This window comes from Balaenoptera physalus (assembly GCF_965194825.1).
Source record: "Balaenoptera physalus genome assembly, chromosome: 1".
Lineage (NCBI taxonomy): Eukaryota > Metazoa > Chordata > Mammalia > Artiodactyla > Balaenopteridae > Balaenoptera > Balaenoptera physalus.
The window spans coordinates 141,128,451-141,141,566 of NC_138882.1; the positions used below are offsets into that span (position 1 = coordinate 141,128,451).

The 13,116-nt window shown below is 40.9% G+C and overlaps 1 long non-coding RNA gene across 1 annotated transcript in view; it reads left to right on the plus strand.

The window, feature by feature from the left end:
* Positions 1 to 438: 438 nt before the first annotated feature.
* Positions 439 to 13,116, plus strand: part of LOC309657139 — a 68,495-nt gene continuing 55,817 nt past the window's right edge. The window contains exon 1 of the long non-coding RNA XR_014261666.1: positions 439 to 5,821. This is a non-coding gene — a long non-coding RNA (uncharacterized lncRNA). The remainder of the gene's footprint in view (positions 5,822 to 13,116) is intronic.

A 13,116-nucleotide genomic window follows, 5' to 3' on the forward strand; every position in this document is an offset into this window, starting at 1 on the left:
AAGTCTATTGATGTTATAGTACCAAAAATGGCTCTGTTTTAGTACAAATCCTTTAAAAATTCATAAGGAGGGGGCTTCCCTGGTGGTGCAGTGGTTGAAAATCTGCCTGCCAATGCAGGGGACACGGGTTTGAGCCCTGGTCTGGGAAGATCCCACATGCCACGGAGCAACTGGGCCCGTGAGCCACAATTACTGAGCCTGCGCGTCTGGAGCCTGTGCTCCGCAACAAGAGAGGCTGTGATAGTGAGAGGCCCGCGCACCGCGATGAAGAGTGGCCCCCGCTTGCCGCAACTAGGAAAAGCCCTCGCACAGAAACGAAGACCCAATACAGCCATAAATAAAAAATAAATAAATAAATAAATAAATTTAAAAATTAAAAAAAAAAACCACACATATGGGCCCTCTGCAAAGACTTGAAGATTTAAAAAAAAAAAATTCATAAGGAGTAAATTTTTACCCATATAAATTAAATTTCTCACTTTGCAGAACAATAAGTGAAAGAAAGAGAGTTAACTCATTGCCTGACACATGTGCACCAGAAAATATTTATAAAATAAATAAAGGAAAATGGGTTGAAACTGACTAGGTTGTAAAGAGGATTCTGATATAGATAAAAAGCATAATGCTTGAGCTCTGCCAAAATAAAAAAATAAATTGATAAAAACTGTGAAGATGATGATTCTTTTGACTGAAGGGACAAGCTACTTTGACCTTTCATACAATGAATAAATTCATAGAAAGATGGTCATATTACTTTTTTTAGGAGGTCACGCAACTGAAATTGTTTCTATTTTCATGAGAAAAAAGAAAAATGACAAGGTAGCAACCAGATGGTAAGGAAAACAGGTTTAAAAATTTCAGGTTAGCACTTAAATAACTTAGAATATAGGTTCAGTTGTTCTGACAGACCTAAAATAGCATGCTTTCAATTATATAAGTCAGGAGTCAGAAAACCATGGCCTTGGGGCCAGATCTGGCCCACCACCTGTTTTTGTAAATAAAGTTTTATTAGAACATACCCACACCCAGTTATTTACGAATCATCTATGGCTGCTTTTGTGTTATGACAGCAGAGTTAGTAGTTGCAACACCAATCATATGGCTTGCAAAGCTGAAAATATTTACCGCATGATCCTTTACAGAAAAAATTTGCCAACCCCTGGTATAGTCATTTTTCTTTTCTGTAAACATATAAGCACTTATGGTAACTCTGCTCTGTGAAGTCTTCTGGGGCTCAGAATCTTTCTATCTTGTCATTTGACCTTCCTTAAGATGTTGATCCTGTCCGTATGGTACAAAATGGCCCACTGTGGGGTCTGCGTCACAGCCATGGGGAAGGGGTCATGTAAGTTACAATCAACCTACACCTACAGCATAATAAGTGAATTATTATATAATAGTCCTTTATTTTTAAAAAAGGGTTAATCTACATTCAGCATATCCTAATTTTTAAGGTAGCAAAACAACATATTCTAGAAACATTTCCATTTAAGATTTTCTGTGCCTAAGGGGAAAACTTTAGTTATCTTGTATACCTCTCTTCCCAAGCATGAGGGATAAAAGAGCTATTTCAGTATAAAATCTGTACGGTGAAGTGGATGTTCTTTGAAGGCAGAGTGAGGTCAGACAGACTCTGTACCTAACTAACTGGAGCAAGTTCTTTACCCCTCTGAGCCTCAGTTTCTTCATCTCAAAAACAGGTTGCTGAGCAAGTAGTTGTGAAGAGTGGGTTAGATGTAAATGCTGTGCTGACAACTCGTAGGTGCTCCATAGCTGTTGGCTTGTTTTCCTTTCCGTGGATTTTCCAGTTCTGTCGATAGGAACTTGATTCTTAGAAGTGTTAAGCAAACTGGAACCTCATTGTTTCCCTTCCATAGAAATGTACCAGGCCCTACACACATTATTTATCTCATAACAACTTTGTGTAGTTAAGTCCCATTTATGTTTAAATAATTTGTGAAGAGCCTAGTAGGAACCACATATTCTTTCTGCAGATACTGACATTCAGGAGGCCTATGACCATTCTTGGGTAGTGGGGGCATTTGGTTTGAAGAGCATCTTTATATATTCTGCCTCTGAGGCCTGTAATTGATGCCTTAAACTACAGTTTATAATTCACTGTAACAGACTTCTTTTGTATTAATAAGAAGTTACTCAATAATTCATTTTCTAGTTTTCACACTGTAAATTATGATAAACTAATGTGGTTTTAACGAGGTTGTAATATGTTTTTCCAAGGGAATTCTGCAGTGCTGTAACAACGTACCATGATTTTAAGGCACCATTGCCTCAAGAGTGAGTACAGCTCAATACCAAAGAGATGCCAATTCCAAGGGCCAGTGACAGGAAGTTCACCAAGACACTTTCCACACAGTTGTGGTGGAATATGGAGATTAAATTGATCAGCACTTGGAACAAAACAAATCTGAGGTGCTGGCATGTGAGATGAAACAACGGCTTTCTTCCCCTCCCTGAAAACTACTGTCCACTATGGAAAAAAGACATAGGCATAGAGAATGAACTTGAAGACACAGGGGTGAGGGGGAAGCTGGAGTGAAGTGAGAGTAGCATCGACACATATACACTACCAAATGTAAAATGGATGGCTAGTGGGAAGAAGCAGCATAGCACAGAGAGATCAGCTCGGTGTTTTGCGACGACCTAGAGGGGTGGGATAGGGAGGGTGGGAGGGAGGCTCAAGAGGGAGGGGATTTGGGGATATATGTATGCACATGGATGATTCGCTTTGTTGTACAGCAGAAACTAACACAACATTGTAAAGCAATTATACTCCAATAAAGATCTATTAAAAAAAAAAAAAGAAAACAGAAACACTGACGCTTTCAGCAGTAATGGTCTTAAATGCAGTAACTAACCCATTCCATGTGCTTGATAATATTCCTCTACTCTTTGAATTCCTTTGTTCATTTTAATGCGATTAATTTTGTTTTTGATGTTCATCATCCCTTAACATTTTGTTTAATTGTGCAAGATGCCTCATACGTTTTTGATAGGAGGGAGAGAATTAATTCTAAACAGAAAGCCAAATGAACAAATGCATAAACTTGTTTTCCCTGGAAACATCTGAGAACTGTTGTATATACTACTTAGACTTACCCTTCTATGCTCTAGGTGTTACATTATAAAATTTAGCAACAAGGAAGATAAGTGACCACCAACATCAATTCAATTCAATAAACATTGTTTAAGCACCTACAGTCAATATCAAACAAGATGCAACACATTATAAGGGCATAAGGATGAATAAATGCTTCTAGGCTCTCGTAGTATAATAAAGACAAATAGCATACACAAATAACATTGATATATGGGATTGCACAAAAACTGCTATTATAGAGTACTGTGTATTAAGGAACTATAATAATTTTCATTTGAATTGTACTTTTACCACTTACAAAAGGACTTTATGTACATTATTGTTCATTTGGATCTCACAAAAATTCCATGAAGTATATGAAGATTATTATCCCAGTTTTACAGATGAGGGAATTGTGGTTCAGAGTTGTTGACTAGCCCAAGTTCATATGGCAAATAGGAAGAGGAGTCAGGCTCCAAGTCCTTCACTTGATTTGCAGTATTATTCTGCTTTTCTTATATAGTATGAAAGGGCAGGGCATTCGTGAGTTCTCTTTAAATAATGTTAAGTCCAATAATATTATATGTGCATTTGCCCTGTCGGGGGAAGGCTGACCTGCCCATGTCACTTAGGAGACAACTAAATAAAGACAGCCTGAAATGTTGAAAAAAGTGAATTATGCTTCTATTAAAAGAGAATAGTAATGTTATAAAAAGTTTCACTCAAAGATGCTTTATTCCTAGAAGCAGATAATTAGAGGTAGACGGAACCCAAAAGATTGTCTAGGCCAGTCTTAAAGTATGATGATCTCACACGTACTCACACTCACACACACACACACATACACACAGAGCTGAACTTCACTACTAATGCAAATGATGCATATGACGAAGAGAGAAATCCCACCACTACATTTCTCTTCTCCAGTTACTCTTCCACTCTCCCAGATGGCCAGTTAGTACCGTCTCCTTTTATTGTTCCCTGCTTCCTTAAGAAAGCGGTGTTGTACTGATAGCATCTGGAACCCTGACCTTCCTGATGGGGGCACTGGGAGCCACCCGTCCCAGCTAGCTCATCACCAGGCAACTCAGAGGGAACCTCTGGGGGTCATCAGGCTGGCCATCTTGTTTGTCTCTTCACAGACTCACCATGACCAAAACTAAACTCTTGATTTCTCCCCCAACCCCAAACCTGCTCTTCCTGCAATTGCCCCTATCTCAGGAAATGGCAGTTATATTTTTTTAGTTGCTCAGGCCAAAAACCCAGGGGGCATTCCTGATGTACCTATTTTTCTCACACCCTACATCCAAACCATCAGCAAATCCTGTAAACTCTACATTCAAAATTATGTGACCTTGCCTTCTCCTTGCCCTCCCTGTTACTACCGTGGGCTAAGCCACCACCACACTTCCCTGAGATTTTTGCATCATGTCCTCACTCATCTCATAGCCACCCCCTTTGCCTGGATGGTCTATTCACCACCCAGGAGCCAAGGCAATCCTTTAAAATGTGCCTTGCCTTGGCTCAAAACATTCCAAAAGTTTTCTTTTCATTTGGAGTTAAAACCAAAGACTTTTACATGACCCTTACCCTCACTCGGCCTGCTCACTTGACCCTAGCCATACTCCCTTTTCACTGTTCTCAAAGAAACCAAGTGGGCTCTTGCCCCAGGGGCTTTGGTAGCGCTTTCTCTGCTCTGAGCCAGGAAGTTTCTTCCCTTCAGCAAAGGCTTGGCTCAGTCCCTTACTTCATTCAGGTGTCTGCTCAAGTGTCTCTGATGAGAGAGGGCTTCCCTGTGCACACTCTACTAAATTCTAACCCTCTCTCCCTCACTCCCTATCACCCTTACACAGTTGTATTTTTCTCCACAACACTTAATACCCCCTGACCTATTATGTACCCAGTATATATTTGTTATTACATTTATTACCCCTTTCACATCGAAAACAGAGTTAATCTTTGTGTGGACAGAGACATTGTGTTTTACACTAAAGTATCTCCAGGAACTAGAATGGTACCTGGCACATGGTAGGCACTCAGTACATTTGTGTTGCTTGAATGAATGAATGGAAGAGTCAGTGAATGAACACCTTACTTATCACACTGGAAAACTTAAAAAGATTAGTAATACTTAGTGGTGGTGAGGGTATGGGGCAATAGCATCGTACTCTGTTGGTGGAAGGATAAATTGAGACAAACACTTTAGAGAGCTATTTGGCACTTGGAAATATCCATCAAAATAAAAGATAAGTATTCCTTTTGCTCCAGCAACTCAATTTCTAGGAATTTCCCCCATAACAGTGCTAGTTCACAAAGATATATGGCCAAAAATAGTTAAAGAAGTATTTTTTTTAAAGAATAAAATAAATCACAACACAGAGTACTAACCACTAATCTAAAAATTAAAATATACAAATGAACTTATTTACAAAACAGAAATAGACTCACAGACATAGAAAACAAACTGATGGTTACCAACGAGGAAGGGGGGTAGACAAATTAGGAGTTTGGGATGAACAGATACACACTACTATATATAAAATAGATAATCAACAAGGACCTACTGTATAGCACAGAGAATTATACTCAATATTTTGTAATAACCTATAAGGGAAAAGAATCTGAAAAAGAATATACATATGTGTATGTATAACTGAATCACTGTGCTGTACACCTGAAACTGACATGATATTGTAAATCAACTATACTTCAATTTAAAAAAGGGTAAAAGAAATCAAAACAAGCTTCATGCTCATTAGTAAGGAATTGGTTAAATAGGTTTCAGTGCCTTGGAACATAGCTTTGAAGGTCAGAAAGGCTGATCTATATGTTATAGGTACCTGGGATGTGTCGTTGAGGGGAAAAATAGTAGGTTACAGAATTGAATGAATAGAATGAGGCTTCTTACTTTTTCAAAGAAGACATGATGCAGACTTACATGTGCAGATTTACATGTGTGCATGCTTACGTGCATCAGACGGTACCTGGTAGGATGTCATCAAACTGGAGCAGTGATTATCCCTGAGGGGGAGTGGGGAGGTGACTTTGCTTCCTGACTCAAGCACTTCTGTGCTATTTGAATCTTTCCATCAACACCTGCTTTATTTAAAAATTATTTTCAAGTGCCATATTTCCCAGAAAAGCCTAAAAGAGCAATGAAGATAGATACGAAGACTTGTCTGAACATTGGCTCTGCAACTTACTAGCTTGTGACCTTCAGCAGTCAATGTAACCTCTCCAGAAATCAAATCCGTTCCTTGACAAGGAAGCAGAGAGCGTATGACTCCCACCTGGCTGTACGAAGGGGGACCTTCTTGGACACTGAACCACACTAAGGAGCAGTAGATAACGGACTAGATGGGATTTGGGGAGAGGGTTAGCATAATGCTGTTTCATGTCATTGGATATTGACGTTAATAGGCTCCATAAAGCTCTTCCCCTTTTTACCCAGGATGTGAACCAGACGTCTTTAGGATTGCAGCAGTTAATTTTATCCATCCAGGCTTCTCAATCGATGCTTTTACTTGGAAGATATTTATGTTTAAGATGCTGAAAATCTTCCCCCTCCACAGTCAGGTCCCCAGGGCATTCTAATACCGCTTTCTAGAGTTAAGTGCTGAGACCTGGGACCCTTGATGTGAGAAACAATAAATAATAATGACTGCAGCGCTTAGCAAATATAAAGCTTTGTGCAAAGTTGTAGAAAGAATGCTCAAGCACGCAGAATGAACACAAGAAACAGAATCTAATGCTTCCAGCTCTTGATCCTAGCAATTAGAAGTGAAAACAGCCTCTATAATTTTTGAACGTTGGACCGTCCCCTTCCAAGCATTTTGTGTATCAATTGTCACTGCTTATTAGGGTGTGTTTCCTTTTCTTTTCAGTCCCTGTCCCCCTATTCTTCCTTTCCTCACCAACCTCATTATGCTTAAGGTTCAGTTTACTCCTAAAATACTGCAGATGACTCAGCTTTCTCTCTCTCAGGGCCCCCAATTTCCCATCTCATCCAGAATATTCAACTTTTCATAACATATTTTCAACATGTCCATCTTCTGCTTAAATGCTTCCTACTACGTGCAGGATTCAGTCTAATTTTCTTAAAACTGGCACTCAAGGACTCCTCTGTAACCTGAATACCTCAGTTTGCCATAAGAGAAAGAGTAGATTATGCCGTGTTAAGAGACTTGGGTTCAAGTTAAAGCCGATTAGTTTGTTTGGATCTCTTGACCTCTTTTAGCTTCAATTTTCTCATTTGTAAAGGGGGATTAATAATAATATCTACCTCTCAAGATTATTGTGAGGAGCAAATGAATTCATGCTGGTGAAAGCACTCTGTAAGCAGCAAACATTGTAAAATATAATAATAGCAGTACTATTTATTGAGCACTTGAATGAAATGGTAGGTGGTGTACTTGCTTACTAAATTCCACAGCAACCTAGGATGCCTATTACTATTTCCACTTTGCCAGTAAGATAACCGGGTCCACATGGGTTCTAATGCATCCTAGGGACACAGAGACAGTGGCTGAGCTGAGGGTCCAGCGCAGGCTCTAACCCTCGAGCCCACGCTTTCGCCACTCTGAGGCTGTCACAAAGAGACAGTCATTCAGGCAGCGCTCCCTTCTCAGAGTTTCAGAACTTTGCCGCACTCATCCCTACCTCCCGTCCGTCTGTCCTCTTCTTCCTTCCTTTCCACAGAGCCAAATCCTTCACAGCCCAGTTCAATTCTCACCCTTTTCAACAAATCTCCCTTGACCACAGTCCCTATGAAAACCTCCATTCGTCCCTAGCCCAGCACTTCATTGCACTTACCTTGTATTTGCCTTCTCTGTGGGCTCCTGCAGGCCAGAAGGATTGAATTCCTCTGTTTTCCCAGCATTCAGCACAACAGAAGGTGCTCAATGAGCAGTTCTTGAATAAATAAGTACTAACTAATTTGGTATTCTTCAAATTTACACATTTACATAAATTAATTGGAGCAATGGTTAGAAACAACATTTCTGTGCCCTGTGCCAGGCCTGCTGAGTCAGCAACTCTGGAGGTGGGTGGAGCCAGGGAATCTATGCTCAACGAGAAAAGCAGGTGATTCTCATGATCAGGTAAGACTGAGAAGGGCTGGTCTAATTCAGTGCCTGTTAACCAGGGTACACAGCTGAATGTCTTGGGAAGCTTTTCACACTAGGCAAGCCCATTTCAACTCCACCCTTCTCAGAGATTCTGATTCATGAAATCTAGAATATGTCTTGAAAAAGCTTCTTAGATGATTCCTATGCTTTCCTTTCCAACTCCTGCCTCAGTTAAGAACCCATTTCTAATTGGGTTATGCACTATGATGTGCAATCCTTCACCCCCCCACCCCAAAAGAGACTAAAATATTGATGATAAGTATCATGACCTATAATTTTGAATCCAACACAATGCCAAGGACATAATGGTGTTCCATAGGAAATTGTTTAGTTGAATTAAAAGTTCTATTCCATTCCCTTATCCATACTCCATTTCCCACCTAACTAGCTTTTGACCCTACCATGTATCCAAACCTAGTCCTGGTTTAATTTACTTGTGTCTTTTCATCTGCCTGCTTAGCTATCTCTCTACACTGGAATCCATGGTAAGTGACTTCAAAACCTACCCTCATTAGAATCCTACATCCTTTCCATCAGTACATTCTGACCTATTCAGACTATTGACGTAAGCCCTGCATCACATTTGAAGCATGCCCTGGCTGCCAGCAAACCTCTGCCCTGCCCTTGGTAATGATATATACCCAACAATTTCAATTCTACTGTAAATGAATCCTGGGTCTCCCTGTGATAGGACTGATTGGACATAGGAGGAGGACTGTTCACCAAGAAAAGTTCTCCCCAGTAGACCTGCCCGGGTGCCTAGAATTTCTAATAGAACAACTGTACATTTTCTTACCTTCAGAACAATGTAAACATAACATGGAGCATATTAACATCCATAAACACTCACTAGTTTCTCCAGTAATTTCAGAAGTAGGTCACGAGGACAGAACATGGGTCCAGTCAGCTTTGTTAGATGGCAGAAGAGAAGGCTGGTCTGTCTAGCACCGGAGGGCAGGGTCTCAGACAAGACACCCTGAAATACTTGTATTTGTGACCACCCAAGACGGGTGTAGAAAAGGGCAGAGATATCTGATGAAGCTGGGAGAGGGAGGCCCAAAACATAGCTCACGTGCAACACTTTTTCTGAGAACATAGGAATGAAACAGGACACTTTCTGACCACTCAGTTTATATAATTTCTAACTTCATGTTCTCCCTCAACCCAATAACTTCAATATGCTGATACTTGTTATGCATTTGTTTTTTTCATCCTCTCCTTGGCCCTCTCAGACCCACTATCCTTTCACTGCCTTGTCTCTAAGATCCTTTAAACATGCTATTGCCTCTCAGGCCTTGATTTTCACTCCTTCAACTATCCTTGGATGTGAGATGTGTTGGTCAAGAAGAAAAAGACAGGAAAAAAGGCATCAACTTAGAATCCATCATTCGTCTGTTCTATAGGTGATGTGTGTGTGTGTATGTGTGTGTGTGTGTGTGTGAGTGAGAGAGAGAGACAGGCTAATTGATTCTGTATTTTCCCTAAAGAGAATTGGGACCTCACTGTATTATGAAATTATAAAAGGGGTTTGGATATTTTTCTTTTCTTTCACTTTTTTCTTTCTTTGCTTTCCCTCCCTCCCTTTTCCTTACGTTGCTCAGGATTATAATAAAGGCTAAACAATGCACCATTGTATACAGTGTGCCCACGAGCTGCCGAGCTGGCTGCCGGTTTTAGTCCTGATGTGATCAAGAATGGTTGAGTTACAAAGCCACTGAAAAAACCGGTTTTCTACAGGAAATAGACATTTATTAAAATCAGGCCTCCTCAAATGCCCTGGCTGTTAGGCTGGCTGCCTGCCAGATAAGCCTGGCTGGGAGAGGAGGAGGAGGCCAGCAGATGTGATCCTCCTGCCAGGCTGGGGGGCACTGCAGGGGCTGGAGAGGCAGCTGTCATCGTACAGATAAAAGAATCTCCCTGCAGCTTCTCCTAGGACACCAGAATTACTCTTCTTAATTCCCAGGTTTTCTAGGGAGTGTCATTTGTGGATTGTGGCTATTGGTGGGCTCTCAACCTGTATTTTAACTTATCTGTGATCTACTTGTAGCTTTTCCCCAACAGAATAAAATGTTACTAAGACCTTCATGGAGTCTTGGGTTCTAATCCCAATAGAGTTCTTGAACTTCCAATACCCACCCCCCATGAATTGTGAACGGAAATGAAATAACACCTAATAACTGACAAGTATTGCTGTTATCACCCCAGCAGCGGGGTACCCAGGACAACTGGCCTCTCTTATTACCCATGGGTTTGGACACTGCTTTGTTCAGGACCTAAGGGCCTGAGGAGGCACCGGCCCGGCTCGCTAGTCTTTCTGCTGGCCCTGTAATGATGGCTAACATTTTCTGAAGATGTACTTGGACCAGTAGTTGTTCTACCCACTTTGAATCCTCATAGATCCCCTCTGAGATGGTTACTACTCTCGTCTTTACCTTACAGGTTAGGAAGGCAGGGCACAGCGGGGTTAAGTCACTTGAGCAAAGCCAGTGTTGGGTGGTAATCAGAAGGGGGTCCGCGTTGGGTTTCAGGGCCAGATGCATAAGGGCAGTGCCACAGGACCTGTGCTCTTTCTTGTCGAAGGAAGTTTTTAATATGTAATTTCAGAATATTAGCATCTAATGCGGGTGCTGGGAATTTGGGAAACAGATGAAAGACGACTACTGAGGAACAATAAGGGGCAGAAAGAAGCAGGTAGGAATGTGTTTCTGGGGCAGGGAGCAAAGGCATCTATGGTCAGCCTCTCACTGGGATGAAGTGTGTCAGCCGAGATTAAGACAATGGTCTAGGCCTGTGTCCACTACATTTCCTCAGACCCTGTGTTTCCCTCTCCTCCAGGCTCCTGCCTGGCTGACTCCTCCGGATTTTCTGAAGAGCCTCTGGGTCTAGATTTCTTCCTTTCTCTTTCCACCATTTCCAACACAAGAATTGTCGTTAGCGTTTACGGAACTCAACACTGTGTGAAGCACTGTGTATACAATTTATTATTTGACTCCAACAGCAACTCTATGAAATATGCACTATTATTTTCTCCAGTATATGATGAGCGAGATGCGGCTCAAAGAGGTTAAGAGATTTGCCCAAGGTCACATCTCTAGCCCGCAGGCAGGGGAGCACAGGTTTGAGTCGAGTCTGGCTTCCTCCAGAACCCAGTTTTATCCATTTGAGATCAGATTAAAATGGATATTAAGTTTGACCTTGGAAGGAAAAAAAAAAGTGAGAAAACCTGTGGGGATTATTAGCAACATCCCAGCCCAGATTTCTTAATCCCCCATCTCAGTAAATGACCCCATTATGCCTCAGGCCATCCAGAAACCCTGACCCCTCTATCCTCAAGTGTAAGTCATCATCCACTCTTGTCAATTCAGCCTCCTATGTAACCCTTGAATTCACCCACTTCTTTTGCCTGCTCTCTGCTCTGGTCAGGTCATCATCACTTCTCACCTGGCCTGCTGCTTCCTGCATGATCTGGCCTCTGCCTCTTTCTCTTGCCTCTTTTCTTACCTCTTGCCCATCTACTCTATGAAACAGTTATACTGAACCACTTCTCCAGATCTGATTATTCTGATTGATTTTTTAAAAAATCAATCTATTTACATTATAGCATGGTAGTGCTTACCTTTTACCAAAGAAACTGCTCTTGGCATAAAAACTTGGGGCAAACAACTTCCACTTATCTAGCTCAGGCCTATCCTTCCATACTTCACATGGCATAGTATAACTACTAGAGTAACTCCTGCAAAATCTCTATTACACAGCATGATGCCTGGCATGTGAATGAACAAATGAAGACTTCTTTTTCTAGTAGTAGAAAGGCTTGTATTGACTTATCTACCCTTTCTGTAGTAGATTGCACAAATGACCACAATTCTTCACTCCTCCCTGTATTCACATCCTGTTCAATGTGGCTTCGCAGCCCTTCCCATTAAGAGGTGGAGTCAATTTGTCCTCCCCTCAAATCTGGGCTGAACTTGTGACCTGTTTTGGCTAATAAAACTCAGTGGAAGTAATGGTGTGCCAGTTCTGAACCCAGGTGACAAGAGACCTTGAACATTTCCACTCTCTCTGGAAACCTGTCCAGCTGCTGTGTAAACAAGACTGTGCTAGTTAACTAAGGACGAAAGACCAAAAAGAACAAGACAAGCTATCACAGCTGGGGTCCTGTAGATTAGACAGACCTCAGCTAAGCTGGATGCTGACTGCAGATACACATGAGTGAGCCCCAATGCTATGAGAAGAACTGAGAAGCTAAGCCCAACCCAAACTGCTATGAAGAATTGTGAGCTAAATAAATGGCTGTTGGTTTGAGTCACAGAGTTTTAAGGTAGTTTGTTACACAGCAGAAGCTAACTGATACACTATTTGGTTCCTTCCTCTTGTGAGCAACAAATCAACTACCACACTCTTACAGATGTTAGGATAGCTACAATGGGGATACCATCTGTATGCAAAAATAGATAACCCTGATCCATAGAAAGACTGTACTGATAACTTGATTTTAGAACAAATGGAACTAACAGATTTTGGCAAAATCATGAGCTGCCGTTTTAAAGTACAGAAATTCATATTTTTTTTTTAAGTTTACATATCTCTTTTTAAATTGGAAGACAAATTGAATTTGGAAGACTGTATCTATTTGGATCTACATTTCCCAAGCTTCTTGATGAAATTCAGCCTTTTTTTTTCTCATTCCTAAATCCTTTACTTTAATAGTAATTGTATTTATTTACTTATTTATTTTTGCCAGAGATAGGATATCTTTTAAGTGCTCTGACCAAAACAAGATAGCACATTCCTTAAGTTTACTTCTTTGTAAGTTAAGTAAAAGTTCACTTCCATTTAGCTATCTTGAGAGTCTGAACATTCTTTAGATTTTCTTTGATAAGGTTCTCTTTT